Source organism: Tupaia chinensis, unplaced genomic scaffold (genome assembly GCF_000334495.1).
Source record: "Tupaia chinensis unplaced genomic scaffold, TupChi_1.0 Scaffold148822_2, whole genome shotgun sequence".
Taxonomy (NCBI): Eukaryota; Metazoa; Chordata; class Mammalia; order Scandentia; family Tupaiidae; genus Tupaia; species Tupaia belangeri.
The window spans coordinates 1,679,165-1,699,471 of record NW_006208670.1 but is presented as its reverse complement, the minus strand read 5'-3'; the positions used below and the strand labels follow the sequence as shown (position 1 = coordinate 1,699,471).

At 41.7% G+C, this 20,307-nt stretch overlaps 1 protein-coding gene across 3 annotated transcripts in view; it reads left to right on the top strand.

Annotated features, from left to right (window-relative positions):
- Window positions 1-20,307, top strand: part of TBC1D5 (TBC1 domain family member 5) — a 480,733-nt gene that overhangs the window by 112,954 nt on the left and 347,472 nt on the right. For all 3 annotated transcript variants that reach the window (XM_027769181.1, XM_027769183.1, XM_027769182.1), the window contains exon 3: window positions 19,324-19,527. The gene's annotated coding sequence lies outside the window, so the exon portion shown is untranslated. The remainder of the gene's footprint in view (window positions 1-19,323; window positions 19,528-20,307) is intronic.

Genomic DNA, 20,307 nt, shown 5'->3' with positions numbered 1-20,307 from the left:
CTCTTAGCTGTGTGGGATCTGGCTCTTTAACCACTAGGCAGCAGAGCTAGCTCAAGATTTTAAACTACTACATCTTCATAGAGAATTCTTGCATCTGTAGCTCTCCTTTTGACCTCATTCTCGTGTTTCCATCTCCCTGTTTCCTACCACTTTAAATATTTTTGCTTCCCTCTCATTATCCTCATGGTCTTTATCTTAGTCTTAGGAATTCACTCTCCTCCTCCCTCACCCGTCACATCTAGTCAGTGGCTAGTCCTAGCAGTTGTCGTTCCTGCTACTTCGGTACCAGTCTCAAAACACCAGCCCACTCCCCTGCAACCTTCTTCCTGGAGTACTTCGGAAACCTCTCTGCTGAGGTCTCTGTTGTCCTCTTTTTTGTCCTCTGTGCTGTGGTTGGATCCATCTGCCTAAAGCATTCCTTTTACTCTGTTACTCTCCTGCGTAAGAATCTTCACTGGCTCACTTGGTCTATAGACTGAAGTTTGGAATCTCTGGCCCCGTATTCAGACTTCTGCCATAAATTCATTCTGTTTCACTGCTGAGCTTTTTTCTCCACTGACCAGTTACAGAAACGCTGCTGTTTCTGTCATTGTGGCCCCGACAGACTGAGAACATTCCTGCATTTGCACACTTGCACATTTCATAGTTTTTTATACCTTTTCTCCTTTTGTGCTATGATGTCTTTACTTTTTACTTTTTTTTTTAAATTTGCCAGTAAGACAGAGAAAGGGAAAGCGAGAAAGCACCTTCCATGCAGCCTGCTGCTTTTTGCCCACTAAAGCTTACATACTTGTTTCCAGCTTATAGCTCGTGTTCTGCCTACCTCTGAAATATTCCTGAACACGGTGGTCCACTGTAATACCACCTTCCTCTGAATTCCAGTTTTATTTATTCATTGTTTCTCTATGATGAGTTACTTTTTCTCTAGGGTTTTGCACAACTACTTGTTTTTAATTTTACTTGGGTCTAGGGCCTATATTGCTAACTGAATTTTAAGTGCCAAGAGAGCTGGGACATGTTATATATTTTTTGCTTCTCTTGTCTATACTAAAGCTCCATTGAAAAAGAGTTAGACGAGAGAGATGGATTCTGATTTCATGCACTATAATCTAGAAGGGAGAGATAGCTGGGGCTTTTGTTTGTTTGTTTGTTTTTGGAGAGGCTTTTGCTATAGGGCGCGTGTGCTCGCCAGACAGACAGAGAGAGACAGAGAGATAGAAAGCGAGAAATCGCCCCCCAGGGGTGATGGCCATGCTGCAATCCCTTCTCCTCCTTTCTCCTCTCGGGGTCTTGGGCATGCACACACACGCGCCCGGCATGAGTTTAAGCCACCAGGTCCAGGACTCGAACCATGGTCGACTACATGGGGGTCCAGTGACATAGCCATTAGACTAGCTGCTGCTCCCAGAGATAGCCGTTTTATACCTAATTTCATAGATCCCTATTTAGTCACAGTTGAATGTGGTTTGTTACTCTGACAAAGAAAACAAATGTTACACCCTTCTCCCCCATTGTTATTGGCAGATATAATTTTTCTTACTTTAAAAATAAATTGTAATCCTATACATTACTTTTGTAGTCTTAGGTCTTTATATAAATGAACAAAGTTCATTTTATTTCTAAATATACTATTACCAATGTATGCTCAATGTCTAGGTCAATTTAATAGAAAGCGTAATGGAAAGAAAGACTAGTATGTTCTTGGTATTAAAACACTTACATATAGTATGTTTATTTCCCATTGCTGCAATATATAAACTCACGTGAAATAACGAAGACCCAGCTGCAGTGGTTCAAGTGGAGGGCTGTCACTGCACAAGCTGGGACCACATCAGAGACTCGGGTTTAGATCCTGGACCAACCTGAACACACACACTAGGTACAGTAGACCTGAATGAGCACATTGTGTACAGTAGACCTGAACGAACACACTGTGTACAATAGACCTGAACGAGCACACTAGGTGCAGTAGACCTGAACAAACACACTGGGTGCAGTAGACCTAAACAAACACACTAGGTACAATAGACCTGAACAAACACACTAGGTGCAGTAGACCTGAACGAACACACTAGGTACAATAGACCTGAACGAGCACACTAGGTGCAGTAGACCTGAACAAACACACTGGGTGCAGTAGACCTAAACAAACACACTAGGTACAATAGACCTGAACAAACACACTAGGTGCAGTAGACCTGAACGAACACACTAGGTACAATAGACCTGAACGAACACACTAGGTACAGTAGACCTGAACAAACACACTAGGTACAATAGACCTGAACAAACACACTAGGTGCAGTAGACCTGAACGAACACACTAGGTGCAGTAGACCTGAACGAACACACTTTGTACAGTAGACCTGAACAAACACACTGTGTACAATAGACCTGAACGAGCACACTGTGTACAGTAGACCTGAACAAACACACTGTGTACAATAGACCTGAACGAGCACACTGTGTACAGTAGACCTGAACAAACACACTGTGTACAATAGACCTGAACGAGCACACTGTGTACAGTAGACCTGAACAAACACACTGTGTACAATAGACCTGAACGAACACACTTTGTACAGTAGACCTGAACAAACACACTGTGTACAATAGACCTGAACGAACACACTTTGTACAGTAGACCTGAACAAACACACTGTGTACAATAGACCTGAACGAACACACTTTGTACAGTAGACCTGAACAAACACACTGTGTACAATAGACCTGAACGAACACACTTTGTACAGTAGACCTGAACAAACACACTGTGTACAATAGACCTGAACGAACACACTTTGTACAGTAGACCTGAACAAACACACTGTGTACAATAGACCTGAACGAACACACTGTGTACAGTAGACCTGAACAAACACACTGTGTACAATAGACCTGAACGAGCACACTGTGTACAGTAGACCTGAACAAACACACTGTGTACAATAGACCTGAACGAACACACTGTATACAGTAGACCTGAACAAACACACTGTGTACAATAGACCTGAACGAACACACTAGGTGCAGCAGTGCATTCCTAGCTAACGGGGAGGCTGGAGCAGAAGGTCACATTGGTAGGTCCCTTCAAGAATACGTGTCTCCCTTTACCTCTACTGTTTCTTCCCTCTCTCCTTACCTCACTTTCCCTTCTTTGCCCTGCTTCTCTTCTCTCAAGAAAAACAAAAAAAAAGATGACAATTATTAAAAAAAAATTTTTTTTAAGACAGGGTCTTGCAACATCTATCATCCTGCGTCAACTTTCTAGCTGGGACTACAGATATTTTTCACCACTCCCAGCTCTTTTAGACTGGGACCCAAAGACCAGCCTTGAGCTAGTGATTCTCCTGTTTCAGCCTCCCCAGGTTGTTGAGATTACTAACCACCATGCTTGACCTTAAGTTCAGCCAGGAATCGAACCTGGTTTTCTCAGTTGATTCCAGGCTGCAAAGCATAGTGTTTTAGCAGTGTTTGCCACTGTGGCTGGGCCAGTGATGAAAATATATATATTTTTTTGGGGGGGGGAGAGATTTTCACTGTAGGGCGTGTGCGCTCGCCAGACAGACAGAGAGAGACATAGAGACAGAAAGCGAGAAATCACCCCCCAGGGGGGATGGTCACGCCACAATCCCTTCCCCTCCATTCTCCTCTCGGGATCTTGGGCACGCATGCACACGCCCCCGGCATGAGTTTTAAGCCACCGGGTCCGGGACACAAACCGAACCACGGTCGACTACGTGGGAATCCAGCGACATAGCCATTACACTAACTGCTGGTTCCCATGAAAATATTTTTAAAAGGAAGATTCCTTCAATTCAAGTTACTAGGAGGTTTTAGTTAATACACTAAAGCTTTCCTTTGCAGGAGAATAGAATTATATTAAAAAATAAATACATTAATGATACATTATTATTTTTGCTTTAAGTATTTCTTCAGTGGCTTGAATAGCATCACATACTTCATAGGTATGATTTTTGAGCTCATAACAACCATAGAAAGTTAATAATGAAAGTGGCAAAATATGCAGGGAAACTAAAAATTATTGTATTTGCAAATGTAATATCATGATTTACATAAATGTTATAGTTAGAAACATTATGAATGTAAACATGCCTTCTCTATTCTCAGTCCTATAATGCCATTCTTTGTCCAGTGGGAGATGAAGGGGATGTTGAGACTGCTGGTTAACCTATTAGAACAGCTCTACAAAAATTAAGTAGCATTGATGTAAATATGAGGAGGGAAAGGAGTATTTATCTCCATTAAGTGACATAAAAAGCCATGGTAAGAATAACAGGCGGGTGGGTGTGCATTAAGGAGTGAAATCCCTAAATTCAAATGCTAATTATAAGCTGAAGGACAATTTCCTCCCACTCACTTAACTGTGGTATATTTTCTTTAGTCAAAGTGTAATGCAGAGTTCTTCAAGTGCTGAATACAGCTTTTATTTTTTCTTTTCCTCTTAGCATATATATTAAAAAAAAAAAACACAACAATAAAACCCTTCTGCCGGACTGTGATTTTGATGGATATATGTGGAATATGAAACCAGGTGTTACGGAGATCATTCACGTGATTGCTCTTGGGTTGTCTTTCTGGTGTGCCTTACCTGTTCCCACTAGTAAAAACCAAGTGTTTGGTAGTAACGTTCAAATTATGTAAATGTATTTGAGCATGTTTTTCTCGCTGTGACGCACCAAGGCTTGGACTATGAGAGATCTATGATACGGGCATTAAGAGCATATTTGTTTACATCACTATGGTTTTTAAAGCTTACGTTGGACATGGTATCTGGCATCTTGGCATAAAGTGATGTATTGCCTCTTCGCGAAAAGTTTTGACATTTCAAATATCTGAGAAAAAGCAAATTTCTCTGCATTTCGTACAGTGTAGTTCAGTGGCAGTTTTATAATGTGTTTAGTAGTTGAAAGGTATGTTTGAGAGATTCCCTGTTTTACAGCTTAGCTGGCTTTTCAGTTGTAGGGTGGTAGGGTAAAGCATAACAGACTTAATTTTTTTAAAAAAAATTTTGTTTTTAGAAATAGAAGCACAAAAAGTCCTTTTGTAATCTTGCCGTTTTTTAAAATTCTTAGGTATGCTTTTTATTTAGCTTTTAGTAACTTGTAATTTAAGATCACAGTTATTAGGTGTATTTCTGCATTTTATATATCACTCCCAGATGCTACAGTATTAGTTTTTATCACTGCATATTTTATGAAATGTCAGCCTTCTGCTGGCTGTTCAGGCAGCATTGTTAGTGATCAAAGGCACAACAGAAAGGAGAAGAATCTCAACAGTTGGGTTATCTTTGTCCTTCATTGTTACAAAAATGCTGTAAACTTCCTTTATTATAAAAAGTAAAATAAAGAAATCCTGTAATTTGTAAAATAGGATGCCTTTGTTTTTTTTTTTTTTTTTTTTTTTTTAACCAAAATACAAATCTTAAAATGTTTGTTACAAAGCAGTCAGGTTAGAAAGAGAAATAATCTCGGATTTCCGAAGTTTCCTTGGTTAGGAATGATGCTGGTCTAGCCTGTGTAACCTAACACCTTCTAAATGACTGCCGCACAGCACTGGACAGCAGACGCGGATACTTGGCTTAAACCCTTAATTTTGTCCTGTAAAATACATAGAAGAAAAGTGATTACTAGTTTTAATATGACCATTTTTAAAGTTTTACGCGATGTAGTTTATTAAAATATCTCCTCAACTAGACCTACTTTGTAGTTTAAAACTGTACAGATTTAAAGATCCTTTTGCTTTACTTCAGTGATTTCAGTATCAGGATAAAAGCACAGAATGGGAGGAAAATGTTTCAAAGCCTGAAAGAAAATCTGTAAGAATAAAAATCTTGAATGATTCTGATCAGCTGTTGTGTATGCCCAACACAGCAGTTGGTTCAATCAATTTTATGTTTGGGGATGGTTTTATTAAAATGAGCTGCTGCTTTCAGTAAATCATTGGGAAAGATGCTGGCGTTATGCTTGTCTTTTTGTGTGTTGGGGGGGCAGAGCTTGTAAGTGTAGCCTTCTCCCTTGGTAACATAGGAGACAATTTCTGACTACCATGAAAGTTGATATTATTTCTGGACATTTGCAAATAGAAATAGAAGGGGAATTTTTGCTAAAAAGTGATTTTATTGAAATATATTTAGATGGCTGTCTGCAGGAAACTGATATTTCTGACCTTTTTTTCTTTTTAAAGAGATTTTGCTGTACAGTGTATGAGCTCGCCAGAGAGACAGAGAGAGACAAAGAGACAGAGAGTGAGAAATCACCCCCTAGGGCAGATGGTCATGCCACAATCCCTTCTCCTCCATTCGCCACTCGAGATTTTGGGCACACATGCACATGCGCACACACGCCTGGTGAGTTTCAAGCTTCTGGCTCTGGAACTCAAACCCCCGTCAACTATATGGGAGTCCAGCAACATAACCATTAACTATCTGCTGGTCCCAGAAACTGCCATATCTAATAAAAAATCATTAGCAAATAATGATTTAAGTGTCTTTGGTTGTTCATACAATTCCTAATTTAAAAGTGAATGCAAGTCGTTTTCTTATAGAAGAATTAGATCTTTGTAAAGCATTTCAAATGACTTAGCCATTGGGTAATGTTAGAGACCTCCACTTTATGTCCTGACGTGTGCATCTTCCTTACTATTCCAGGTCTGGCCCACAGGTGAACAGTGTTGGTCTTACCTCAGAGTTTGCTAGTAATGCAGGCCCTCAGGCCCAACCATCTCTGCTAAGTCAGAATGTTCACTTGATCACAATCCCCAGTTCTTCATAGGGACATTAAGTTTTGTTTTTGTTTTTGTTTTAAGAGGTTTTTCGCTATAGGGCGTGTGCGCTCGCCAGACAGACAGAGAGAGACATAGAGACAGAAAGTGAGAAATCACCCCCCAGGGGGGATGGTCATGCCACAATCCCTTCTCCTCCATTCTCCTCTCGGGATCTTGGGCACGCACGCACACGCGCCCGGCGTGAGTTTAAGCCACTGGGTCCGGGACTCGAACCGCGGTCGACTACGTGGGAGTCCAGCAACGTAGCCATTACGCTAACTGCTGGTTCCCAGGACATTAAGTTTTGAGAAGCACCACCGTGACGCTTCCCAGTCAGACCTCTCGTTTGTTCAGCGTGTACGCATGCCTCCATTTTGGGGTTACTGATATTGGAGTTGGTCATTTGCAGTTCAAGAGTTGGAGGAGGCAGTGGGTGCTCTCCCAAGATTTTAGTGGAGTCTGCCAGCAATCAGGTATTTAATGTAGAACTCGTGGGCTTTTGGTCTTTTAGCAGATGTAATTAGAATCAGTCTCTATTAGGTTGCAGTAGAGTCTTGTTTTTTTCTATGCAAAAATGTGTCCTGACCTTCCCAGCAGCCTAATATTTTGCATTATATATAGAAAACTTCCTTTTGCCCAGGTCACGTTAAGCAGGTATTTCCTCTGGGTCACGGCAAGTGTATCAAGTCTGAGAGCTTCATGATGTGCCCCCCGTCGCTCAGAGGAAGCATTCCCAATCTGTGTTCTGGGGTATATTTTTCCCAGGAGATGCTCCGAGTGAGAAGATCTCATGGCCAAGTAGGTTTGGAAAGTACTGGGTACCACATTGTCCTTAGGCAACCACGGTGCATGGATGTATCGGAAGTTCTGAGACTCTGGTATAACTTAGTTCAGTTTAACATTTTCCGAATTTAAACATAGTGTGTGCTCTAGATTGAACATGGCTCAATTAATGTGTTGGAACTTGGTTGTATTGTAAAGTAGTAAGTGAAAACTTGATCCATTTCTGATGCCAAAAGGTGGGACTTTGGGGAAGAGATTAGGGCGGAGGGCTCCTCTCACCCCACTCTGTGATTGAGCCCGGTAGGTTTATAAAGAAAGGGAGTGAGGCAGGTGGAGGCCATGTGGATACGAGCCGCACTCCCTTCTGTCTGAAGTTCTCCTTTCCTGCCTCTACTGTTCTGTGATGGCTTTGGATTTTTTTTTCTTTTTTTTTAAGAGAGGTTGTTTTTTTGTTTGTTTGTTTGTTTGTTTTTTGCTATAGGGCGCGTGTGCTCACCAGAAAGACAGAGAGAAAAAGAGAGACAGAAAGCGAGAAATCACCCCCCCCCAGGAGGATGACCACGCCGCAGTTCCTTCTCCTCCATTCTCCTCCTGGGATGTTGGGCACGCACACACACACACCCAGCGTGAGTTTAAGCCACCGGGTCCGGGACTCGAACGCGGTCAACTACATGGGAGTCCGATGACATAGCCATTATGCTAACTGCTGGTCCTGTGCCTTTGGATTTTCAAACCATCGGAATCATGAGCCAATAAATCTGCTTCTTCATAAATCAGCCTATCTTAGGTATTTCTGTTGGCCATGCAATAATGGACTAAGAAAACATCCTTTGCATCTTTTCAAAAAACTGAACAACTTTAATATCTTTAGCATGTATACAAGTTGGCTTCTTTCCAATTTATTAGAAAGATAAACTTATTTACTTAATCAAAATAAAAAATAGAGGCAACTTTCGAAATTCTCATAATGTCATGCCACATACAACATAATTTCTGGCCCTGTTACTTGGGTGCAAAAGGTACCAACAGCTCCTGTGTGTTGAAGGAATCAAACTGAAGACATTGTTGAGGGTTGGAGGAATTGAGGAAACATCTTTTAGAAGGAAAATGTTGAACTGATCTCAGTCATGTATGGTGGTAAGTGGAAGGGAGGAAATTAAATATTCCTAATGCTATCTGGAAAGAGGAAAGCCGTGAGCAGTGGCACAAGCTGAACATTTCAGTGAACAAATGTTTACGGCATCCCTAATATAGAGCAGGCCCTGACCTTGGCCTTGGCCACCCAGTAGTGAAAAATAGACAGCCCTGCCCTCCGGTTGCTTTATTGCAGTGGATAATAGTACATTCTGGCTAAGTGAGGAGCCTGAAGCCAAGACATAGGAGTTTTGGGGAGGATTCATAACGCATCCTATTGGCTAGAATACTGTTTTCTTGAATTCCAGAACCAGGACTCAGCTGTAGTGAGAGGGGCTTCTGGTTAGGGAAAACAGAGGAAAGACAGTTAAAGGATTTCAAAAGGTAAGGTTAGAAAGATCAAACAGCCTTAAAAATCTTACAGCTGGCCCTAGAGCAAAAATCTCTCCAAAAATCAAATCAAAACAAAATAAAACTTACAGCTGAAAGAGAGGCTTAATGCAACACCAGAAATGCAGCGCATCATGACAGTTAAAACCAGCGCCGTTCTTTGGAGTAAGACAGGGTGCTCACTTCACATTGGTAGGCCCAGTAAATCCTCCTAGGTGTACTTACTGGTAGACGTTTTACCCTATTCCCTTTGCTCCCGCTACACACAAACTTTTTTTTTCTTTAGTTGCCAAAGGACATATTCTGTTGAAGGAGAGAGAGAGAGAGGGAGAGGAAGCACCCCCCCAGAAGGACCGTGGCCCATCCTCTCAGATTTGGGGCGTGCATGCAGATGTGCCTGGCATGTTATTCAAGTCACTGTGCTTGTATTCCTACCATGACTGGACACATGGTATCTGGTTCCCGTGACCACTAGATTATGGGGCTGGCTCACACACAGTATTTTTCTGAACTGTTTGAGTAGAAATTGCTTACGTTATGGCCATTCTCACAAAACACATTTTTTAAAGTTTGTCTATTTAATTCTTTCATGAGTGAACGAGACAGATGAAGAGAGTGAGAGAGCGATAGCCAGTCCTAGTCAGCCCCAGAGCATGGGCACATGAATCCCTAGAATACTCAGAGAGGTCTCTCTGGACAGGAACTGGGAACCCTCCCGTATGGGTCACTCTTCTAGAACATTGTGTTTACCACTGGACCACTGTCTAGTCCCCCGATAATGTTTTTCATAGCATTTCTTCCATTTAATCCAGTTGGGAGGGTCAAATGTTGCTTTTAATTGTCACTTTAGTTTAATTGGTATTTGATTTGGAATGGTTCTGCAGCCTTCCTTTATCTTGGATGACATGAAGGTTTTTGAATAGTACAACCCTCCATTGTCTGCCTGTCCCCCTACCCACCTACCCACCTACCCACCTACCCACCTACCCACCTACCTACCTACCCACCTACCCACCTACCCACCCACCCACCTACCCACCATTTCTCCTTTGTGTATTGTCTGCCACTTCTCGTGTTTGGGTTCAGATTAGGAACTCTGACTGGAATACTGCATAAACGCTACTGTGTCCTCAGAAGGGCACATCTGGAGACATACCAGTGATGATATTTCGGTCTTTTCTCCACTTCAGGATTACCGTTTTCTTTCTCTGGCAACTAACAAGCAGTCTGTGGGGAAACCCACTAAGGCCATGAAAATGCTCCTTACTAAAATATCCACCTAAATTTAGTATCTTTTTTTTTTAAAAGAGATTTTTGCTGTAGGGTACGTGTGCTTGCCAGAGAGACAGAGAGACGGAAAGCGAGAAATCATACCGTCGGGATGACCACACTGCAATCCCTTCTCCTCCATTCTCCTTTTGGGATCTTGAGTTGGCTTTGGTCCCTCTGTCTGTGGAATTGCAAGACCTCCCTGTTGTTGCTTCTTTCTCTGGAATTGTAGAAACCAGCTATTGGTTCTTGAAGGCTGGAGAACCACTCCTCCCCAGCAGCAGGCTGGGCAGGTTTCCTTGCTGATGAGCTTAAGTGGAGTAGCTCGGCTTGGGGCCTGCCTGTTGGTCCTGGATGGGGAAGGGGCAGAATGGTGTCAGCACATGTGCAACAGCAGCTCCTGCCTTGTCTCTAGGATTGTGGGGTCTCTCTGTCATCCTTCTTTCTCTGGGCTCTTAAAGTATATTTAAGATATTTTGAATAATACATTTGAAAATTAGTAGCAAAAAACGACATTAGCGACGTAAATTAATTTACTGCTGTTTAGCTGAATTAGTAGATAGACTGAGACCAAAACACAAGCACTAGTACATGTGTGATCTTGTATTTATTTTACCTGAGTGTTGGTTTGAAATCCAGTAAACAGGTAACTCAAATGCAAGACTGAAAATTTAGATTTTCTCCTGTAAGTAGCTCCACGTTATTTATTTTGTGAATCATAGAGACCACAACCTGGCAGCTTTTTAAAGAGAGTATTCAATCGGAGGTATTTCTAGGTTTGTAGTACAGTTATTTAGGACTAAGCAGACTTTCTAAAATTTTAAAATTCTCGAATACTTGTGGAATTAGTGGGCAGATCTATTGAATATGTATTTTCTAAACTATACTTAAGTCAGTAAATTCAAATTATTTAATGTAAAAGTTAGCAAAGTTAAAATTGAGATGGTCTAATATCTTATTTCATCCTCACCGTATCTTTTTTACGGGTGCAAGATACTGAGGTATAGGTATCCATGAAAGAGTAGTTTTTCCCTCTGCATATATAAAATTGGGGAGGAGGGCAGCCCCATGACCTAATGGTTAAGGAAGCTGGATCTCTGGTGTCAGTCCCACAATTGACCATTGTTTTCAAGTTCTGGCCCCTGGTGGCTTGAAAACACCCCAGGCACTTGTGCGTGTATGCCCCAGATCCCTTCAGGATGGAGGAATGGAGAAGAAAAGGTTATGGTCTTCAGGCGCTTTCTCCCTCTCATGGTCTCGGCTTCTCACTATTGAGTGCTTGTATGATCTAGCAATTAAAAAACATTTTTGTATACTTTTCACGGCACAAATGATCTTCCTAACACCTATTTTAGAAGCCTTATTACTTGCCACTGTCACCCACCTCTCTCCATGTCTCCGAGAGGCAGAGTAGCAGCACCTTTCACGTTCCGTTGCCTCGGTGTCCCCGTCTCTGGCTACAGTGCTCGTTTGGTAGTTTAGTGCTCTACACCACTGCTACCGTCTTTCTCACTAAGTACCCGACGACTGGGTCAGCCATTTTTCTTTGCTGTTAATGGTTAGCTACATTATCCAGTGAGCTTTCCTTTCTGTCTTTGTGAGAAGAAGCTACTGGGTGGAGAGATCAATAAACAAACACTAGTTTGGTAGTAAGTGATGAAAAGCCAGGAGCCACAAGCAGAGAAAAATATATCTAAATACTTGACTCACTAATAAAACGAACTTACTTGTCCTCTCTCTCTGGTTTTAATGAGTGTTCCCTTTTGTTTTCTGAAAACTAAAACTTTCTCTGAATGACTCGTGTCAGTCACTACTTTTCATAGGGTTTTCCCTGTTGCAGCCAAGTACAGCTTGAGTTTTTTTTTCCTTTTTGCATAAGTCGAGCAAGATAGATTACAGTGTTCCCTGAATAAAATGATAGGTCGTATTACAAAAGTGAATAGATTGGTGAAAAAGAAACTGGGAATCCAATTTTCATAGAAGGCGTAAGAAGTCAGCTTGACCCTGTGTTGCAGTGGCTGGGATCTGTGCATTGGTAGCTGGGTCCCATATGGCCGCCTGTGGTTTGAATCCTGGCCCTGTTGGCCTTCTAAATATGTTGAACACGTGTGTGTGTGTGTGTGTGTGTGTGTGTGTGTGTGCACAGCCAAAATCTCACAGGAGAGAGAAATAGAGAACAAAAGGCACACTTGTACCCCGTTAGGGGATGCATGAGTGTGCGGTGGTGCGCTCTCTCTCTCGATCATGCACATCCTGCAACGCACTTGACCTTTGGCAATGTAAAAAAAAAAAAAAAAAGAAGGGAAAGTTGAAAAATTCATCTATTGCATTGCTGTAGCAGAGTATTTGGGGGGATCCGACTGTGACTGTCCATTTTAGTAAGTTTCTTAAGTGATATTTATGTACACTAAATTTTCAGAACCCCTGCTACATCCTCTGCTGGTAGCTTGTAGAATGACTCTGGCTCTTCTGATGTCAGCTCTTCTTCTCCAGTTGTGGGAAGAACAGAGGTCATCTGCGTTTGCCAGTTATTCCTGGTGACCTGCCAGTCCCTGTGCTGTGAAATCTTCCAAGCTCCTAGGGTCAGCTTCAGTTCGTTGCAGGCCAGTGAGATCCATGGCTAGCTTTCTGCTCCACGTCCCCCTCTGTTGGCACTCCCGCGGAGCGGAATGTGTGACATTAAGGCAGTGTACTCTGTGTACCTTACATGCTGTGTCTGAGTCTTCACTTACGTTTCCTAGAATACGAATACATATTTAGCACTCCCGCTTAGCAGGTCCCAGATCTGAAGTCTGAAATGCTCTAAAATCGGAATCTTTTCGAGCACTGGCATGATGTCACAAGTGCTAAATTTCACATCTGACCTCACATGATGGGTCTTAGACAAATGCTGTGATGGAAAAATATATAAAATTATTTTCAGAGTGCGTATATATAAGGTGTGTATGGAATATAAGCGAATTTCATATTTAAACTTGGCTCCCATCCCCAGGGTGTCTTATTATGTTTACTAAAACTTTCTCTGAATGACTCGTGTCAGTCACTACTTTTCATAGGGTTTTCCCTGTTGCAGCCAAGTACAGCTTGAGTTTTTTTTTCCTTTTTGCATAAGTCGAGCAAGATAGATTACAGTGTTCCCTGAATAAAATGATAGGTCGTATTACAAAAGTGAATAGATTGGTGAAAAAGAAACTGGGAATCCAATTTTCATAGAAGGCGTAAGAAGTCAGCTTGACCCTGTGTTGCAGTGGCTGGGATCTGTGCATTGGTAGCTGGGTCCCATATGGCCGCCTGTGGTTTGAATCCTGGCCCTGTTGGCCTTCTAAATATGTTGAACACGTGTGTGTGTGTGTGTGTGTGTGTGTGTGTGTGTGCACAGCCAAAATCTCACAGGAGAGAGAAATAGAGAACAAAAGGCACACTTGTACCCCGTTAGGGGATGCATGAGTGTGCGGTGGTGCGCTCTCTCTCTCGATCATGCACATCCTGCAACGCACTTGACCTTTGGCAATGTAAAAAAAAAAAAAAAAGAAGGGAAAGTTGAAAAATTCATCTATTGCATTGCTGTAGCAGAGTATTTGGGGGGATCCGACTGTGACTGTCCATTTTAGTAAGTTTCTTAAGTGATATTTATGTACACTAAATTTTCAGAACCCCTGCTACATCCTCTGCTGGTAGCTTGTAGAATGACTCTGGCTCTTCTGATGTCAGCTCTTCTTCTCCAGTTGTGGGAAGAACAGAGGTCATCTGCGTTTGCCAGTTATTCCTGGTGACCTGCCAGTCCCTGTGCTGTGAAATCTTCCAAGCTCCTAGGGTCAGCTTCAGTTCGTTGCAGGCCAGTGAGATCCATGGCTAGCTTTCTGCTCCACGTCCCCCTCTGTTGGCACTCCCGCGGAGCGGAATGTGTGACATTAAGGCAGTGTACTCTGTGTACCTTACATGCTGTGTCTGAGTCTTCACTTACGTTTCCTAGAATACGAATACATATTTAGCACTCCCGCTTAGCAGGTCCCAGATCTGAAGTCTGAAATGCTCTAAAATCGGAATCTTTTCGAGCACTGGCATGATGTCACAAGTGCTAAATTTCACATCTGACCTCACATGATGGGTCTTAGACAAATGCTGTGATGGAAAAATATATAAAATTATTTTCAGAGTGCGTATATATAAGGTGTGTATGGAATATAAGCGAATTTCATATTTAAACTTGGCTCCCATCCCCAGGGTGTCTTATTATGTTTAATGCAAATATCCCAAAATCTGTGTGTGTGTGTGGGGGGGCAAATCTAAAACGCAGCTTTCTGGTCCCAAGCATTCAGATACGGGTTACTTGACCTGTACTTCCCAACGAGGGTAGTACAGACCCTGACACTACTCATGCCACCCATATTTTAGTTTAACTTTTTTGAGAAAGTTTTCTTTGCTACAGGGTGCCTGCACTTGCTGGAGAGACAGACAGAGAGAGGGAAAGGGAGAAATCGCCACTCCAGGGAGGATGGTGACACCACAATCCTTCTCCATTCTCTTCCTGGGATTTTGGGCACACACGCACACACACACCTGCCCGGTGTCAGTTTTAACCTCTGGATCTGGGACTTGAACCGCAGTTGGCCATGGGGAGATCTAACAACATAACCATCAGCTGCTGGTCCCTCATCTTTTTAGTGCAAAGTGCATGGGTTGTGGGTTCAGATAGCCCTGGTTTGCTTGCTGGTTACTGGCACTTCACACTTCCCTAAACTTCAGTGTCTTCATCTGGAAAATGATCCTTACATTCTCACATTGTTGTGAGGATTACTGCCTAAAGCCTAGAGTGCTTAGTATAGTTCTGTCCCAGAGTAGGCATTCCAATAGATGGTGACTGTTATTTAGCAGTTTCAGATAAGACGTAAAATGCAAATCTGCCTAAGGGAGCTTAGCCAATTATAGGCTAAACGAGTTCGTCAGGTTTTGAAATGGATGCATTCCTGTTCAGAAGCGGCATGATCCCTGAGAGTGGGAAGACACTGGGATGTGTGAAGGGATCTTCCCTTTGGGAAGAAAATGCATGTCTCCCTTTTTCTCCCCTAAAGTACCCACATCCTGGTGGTGGCTCAGTTTGATTCTTGCCCTAATACGTCTTTTAGTTCCAGGAAATGTCTAAGTCTAAACTCAGCCTTTCTCTCTAGAGCTGATCTTCTTGCCGGGTTTTGTATCAGTGATGAAATCGCTGTCCATCTACAAAACAGAATCCCCCTGGGATCAGCAGGTGGCCTAATTGTTACATCGCTGGACTCCCACATGGTTGACCACAGTTTAGATCCCGAGCCGGCGGATTAAAGCTCACGCCGGGAGCATGTTTGTGTGTGCGTGCCCAAGATCCCAAGAGGAGAATGGAGAAGGGATGTGGTGTGGTCCACCCCCCCCGGAGGGTGATTTCTCACTTTCTGTCTCTCTGGCGAGTGCGTGCACCCTATAGCAAAAATCTCTCTCTTAAAAAGCAAAAGACAAACAAAACCCCGAATCCGCCAAGATCTGCTGATTTTCATCCCAGAAATCTCTCTCTGCCTTCTTTGTCAGCCACCCTCACGTAGTCTCAGCACTGTCCTCTCATGTCTGTCCCCTTCCCTGCCACCTCTCATGGCCTCTCTTTGTGATTCAGCCAGATTCGATGTTTTTTCAAAGTCAAGTTGTCATTTCTTTCTTAAAGCGCTTTGGTGACTTTGCTGAGTTTTCCCTCTCAACTTGTTTCATACAGAGTCCCGCTAGCTGTGACTGGTCTCTCTGCTTCGTAAGTTACATGAGGGCCGACATAATATCAGTGCTTACAGAGTTCTAGAATGCTCTGGCAGTAGACAAGAGATAGTAAATGAATAACTAAGTGTGTAACTTAGGCAGTTAAAATACAAAACGATTATATCTAAAGTGAGGCAAGCACAAAAGAACTTACAGCATTGGCATATTAAATATTGTCATTTGGGAATGCTTATGTTGTTACAGCGTTAGCTTAATCTGCCTCTCATTTTACTTTTTTTATTAATAATAAGCATAAAGAGGGACCAGCAGGTGGCGTGGTGGTTAAGGGCGCTGGACTCTCACATGGCCGAGCATGGTTTGAGTTCCAGATGTGGGCGGATTGCTTTCTCACTTTCTCTCTCTCATTAAAATAAATAAATTAATAAATGTTAAAAAAATAAAATGAAAATAAACATAAATAGAATTTTGAATTTTGAATATCCATGGAGGTTAAGATCGTCTCAGAGTCTGATTGTATGTTAATGACCTTCAGAGTATCAACGCGGCTCTTTCCTCGAAGCTGCATGGTATTTGGAAGTTTCCAGTTGTAGATTCTGGCTGGTTACAAACATCCTGATGGTGACTGTATGGAATGCATTTGTTTATTTTAGTTGTGTAAAGCATTAAAAATTTAAATTCTACAAGCTTCATCAAGAGAAGTCACAGATATAGATTCCTCTGCTGTCATGAAAATTAGACCCTCGGAAGGTTAAAATGATGTTTGAATTACTCTTTTTATGTTGGCTTTTTTTTGTATTTGGGCTTTTGTGTATGGCATGACTGTGGGCAGATTGAAGTATACCCGTGAAAACCCCTAACGCTGTAGTATTTTCATGAAAATAGGTTTAGTACTATTGTTTACATTTTAAAATTATTGCTTTCAATAAGATTTTGGTTTCCATCTATCCTTAATTCTCCTTAGGAATGTACAACTTAAAAAAAAAAGAGGCACAGTCAGCAGAAAAAAGAGGTGGTCTGAGCATTTATGCGTTAAATATGCATGCTAATTAGGAAAAAAAATTAGAAAAATATGAAAACAGATGTTACATAAATTATTGCAGTCCCAGGGCAGCAGTAACTTATATACTGACAATAATTTTTATATGTGCATGTGTATGTCTATTTCTAGATTTCTTAATATTTATGCAATTCCTAAGAGTATAGCTAGAAAAAGAACTGGTATATCCTTTCAGTGCCACTGTGGTACAAACGTTCCTTTTGCATATGAATTGCTGAGGAAACCTGCTGATTTCAGACAGTCTTCCTGTGGAATGATCCTCTGCATTTCCTTCATTTTTCCTCTAATGATTTTTTTTCTGTTAGCTTCTCTGATGGTGTGTCAATTTGTTCTTTTATTGGATATATCCCATCACAACAAAAAGGTTAATTAACCACCCTGGCAGTGTGAGAAATCGAAAATTGGCCGAAAATTTTAAAATGGTCTAAAGTGCATATTTGGAAATAGAACAGATTATAACTACTTAGGATACTGATTGTAGTAGTGTCACTTTTTCTTTTTGTTACTGTTGGACTTTCTGAAGAAATAGTCATTGTTTTTGAATAGCAGTGACACACTGGTATGGCGCTAAGAAGTACCACTTAAGGACAAATTCATCGAATTTGTGTTGGCGGAGTTGAAAGATACTCAGATTCTTTCTCTAAAAAGCCATCTTTGGAATAAAATCTGTCTGTATTTTTATAAGAAAAAGATGAGAGAGAGAGATGCTTTATTTTAGTGGTATAGCAATTTTTAGTTGAACTATACAAGAAAAACCAACTGAATCTATTGCTGTCTAAGGAACAGCTGACAATATTTAGATATTTTTCAAATGTGCAATATTTATAAAAGTATCATTGGGAAATTTTCAAAGAAGATTGAAACTTATAAGAAAACGCTGAAATCAGAATGTGATCTATAAATCATTTCCTTTACCAAATAAATAAACAAAAGATGAATTGTATTCAATGAAATGCATGGATGTAAAAGGGCATAGAACATTTCTGGAAATTCGTTTTCCGAAAGAGTGACTTGGTATTTGGTTTTAGCAACATGTGATGGTGAAATCATTAGAAGTAATTCCTATTGAGTCGCAGTCAGTCCCAGCTGGGTCTCTTAGGTTTCTGGTTCTATGTGGCTGAGTTATATTTTACACTGTATTACCTCGCTGTTGCTATTTTGGTGCATATTTTGAGCCACCAGTAAGCTCTTAACAGATTGTTGCACATTACGAGTTGCTATAGGGACCAGCAGTTAGCATAATGGCTATGTCGCTGGACTCCCACGTAGTTGACCGCAGTTCGAGTCCCGGACCCGATGACTTAAACTCACGCCGGGTGCGTGTGCGTGCGTGCCCAGGATCCCGAGAAGAGAATGGAGGAGAAGGGATTACGGCATGGCCATTCCCGCGTGGGGGGTGATTTCTTGTTTTCTATCTCTCTGTCTCTCTGTGTCTGGCGAGCGCACACGCCCTATAGCAAAAACCTCTCCAAAAAAAAAAAAGAGTTGCTATAGAATGAGACCTAGAGGAGGGTGATCGCTGCCTGGTAATTTGTTACTAAGAGGCTCTTAAACTGGACAGTCTACTGCATTTCTTACGTAAGTTCTCATTCTTGCAGATTTTATGTAGAAAGATACCTTTGTCAAATAGGTCTATAGCAAATTTGTGGAAGTACATTACAAAAAGCGATAGTATTTTTTTTCTCATAGAAAACGGCTATAAAAATTAATTCCTAGCTCACAAATAATAATTACTCGTCATCCCGGATGCATCTGTATTCCATTTTTACATTTTATTAATGCGTTGGAATCTATTTTCAAGGGAATTTTTTTTCACATTTGTTTTCAAATGTCAAATTTCCATTTTTTATATTATGTGATTTTAAAATGTGATATTATTTTACTGTGTGTTAGAAGAGCCCATTTGTTATTTCAGCACAGTTATGTTGTTTCAGTGAAAAGTTAACTGAAGTTAGAACAGGTGATCTTTTTCAGAATTTAAATAGGTGACGAGTGGTTAGTAAGTGGGATGATGTTTGTCCTTTGTAAACCTAAATTATTCTGAGGCAAATTTTTAAAATCCTGCCTTTTGGTTTGGTTTCGGGTTCATTTCGGGACAGGAGCATTGGAAGTTGTTGTATGTGCGTATGGATTTGAAGCTATTTATTTATTTTTCTCTCCCTCTCTAGGTAGATGCTGTTTTCCTAGCGGCTCAGTTGAGAAAGCGATCAGCTGGTCTCTGATTCTTGATTCGCCTTCAGATCCTGTTTGCTAACCAGTACTTCGGTCTGGAGAGCTCTGCGTACTGAGCCTGAACTCATCCTCCACCCAAAAAAGAGCATGCATTTTCAAGTGTCAGCTCGATTTGTGGATCAGTGAAGTCCTCCTGAAAGGTAAGAGCTGAATATTCACAATATCTTACCACAGTGAAGTGTTCTATAGGTTTTTGTACCGAAAACATCTCTGTGTTTGTATACTTCGGCCGAATTGAGACGAGAAGGTCCTTCGAGGGGTAACGTCGCCTCCAACACATTTCCTGGGCTGGGTTTTTCTACGTCCTATCGGGCAGTCACCAGTCTGTTCTTCTCACTTCTTTCCTGGTTCTTTTCCTTCTAGCACTTTCCTTAGGGAGCAGGTTTGGTACCCACAGTCCTTTCTCGTTTTTCTTTTTTCCTATTTGTTCATCCTTACATTTGTTAAATATCTAAGATGATTAGAATGATTCAACTTAGAGTTAAAGGTATCTCAGAGAGGTAGCACTCACAACTTTTCTCCCACTGTAAACCATAAGAAGAAATGAAGTTTACATGAGCCAGTCTCTGAGGCGTCGATGAAACTGAAGCAGGAGTTGAAATGGTTCTTGCCCCGAGATACGCCGTATGCGGTATATACCCTGGTGTACTTCATTTCAGACATGCTGGTGCCCACACCTGCATGTACTTCCCTGTCGGATAACGTGTCGCCTTACAAGTCAGAAGCGCCGCTCTAGATCGCTTGGTGTTTGTTCATGACTTGTTGGGAAAATAGAGACTGTGGTGGTTTCACGTCCCCCTTACCCCTCGGTCGGGCTGCCTTATCTCCTGTCACCTCTGGTCCCGCAGTAGAGACTGTGGTGGTTTCACGTCCCCCTTACCCCTCGGTCGGGCTGCCTTATCTCCTGTCACCTCTGGTCC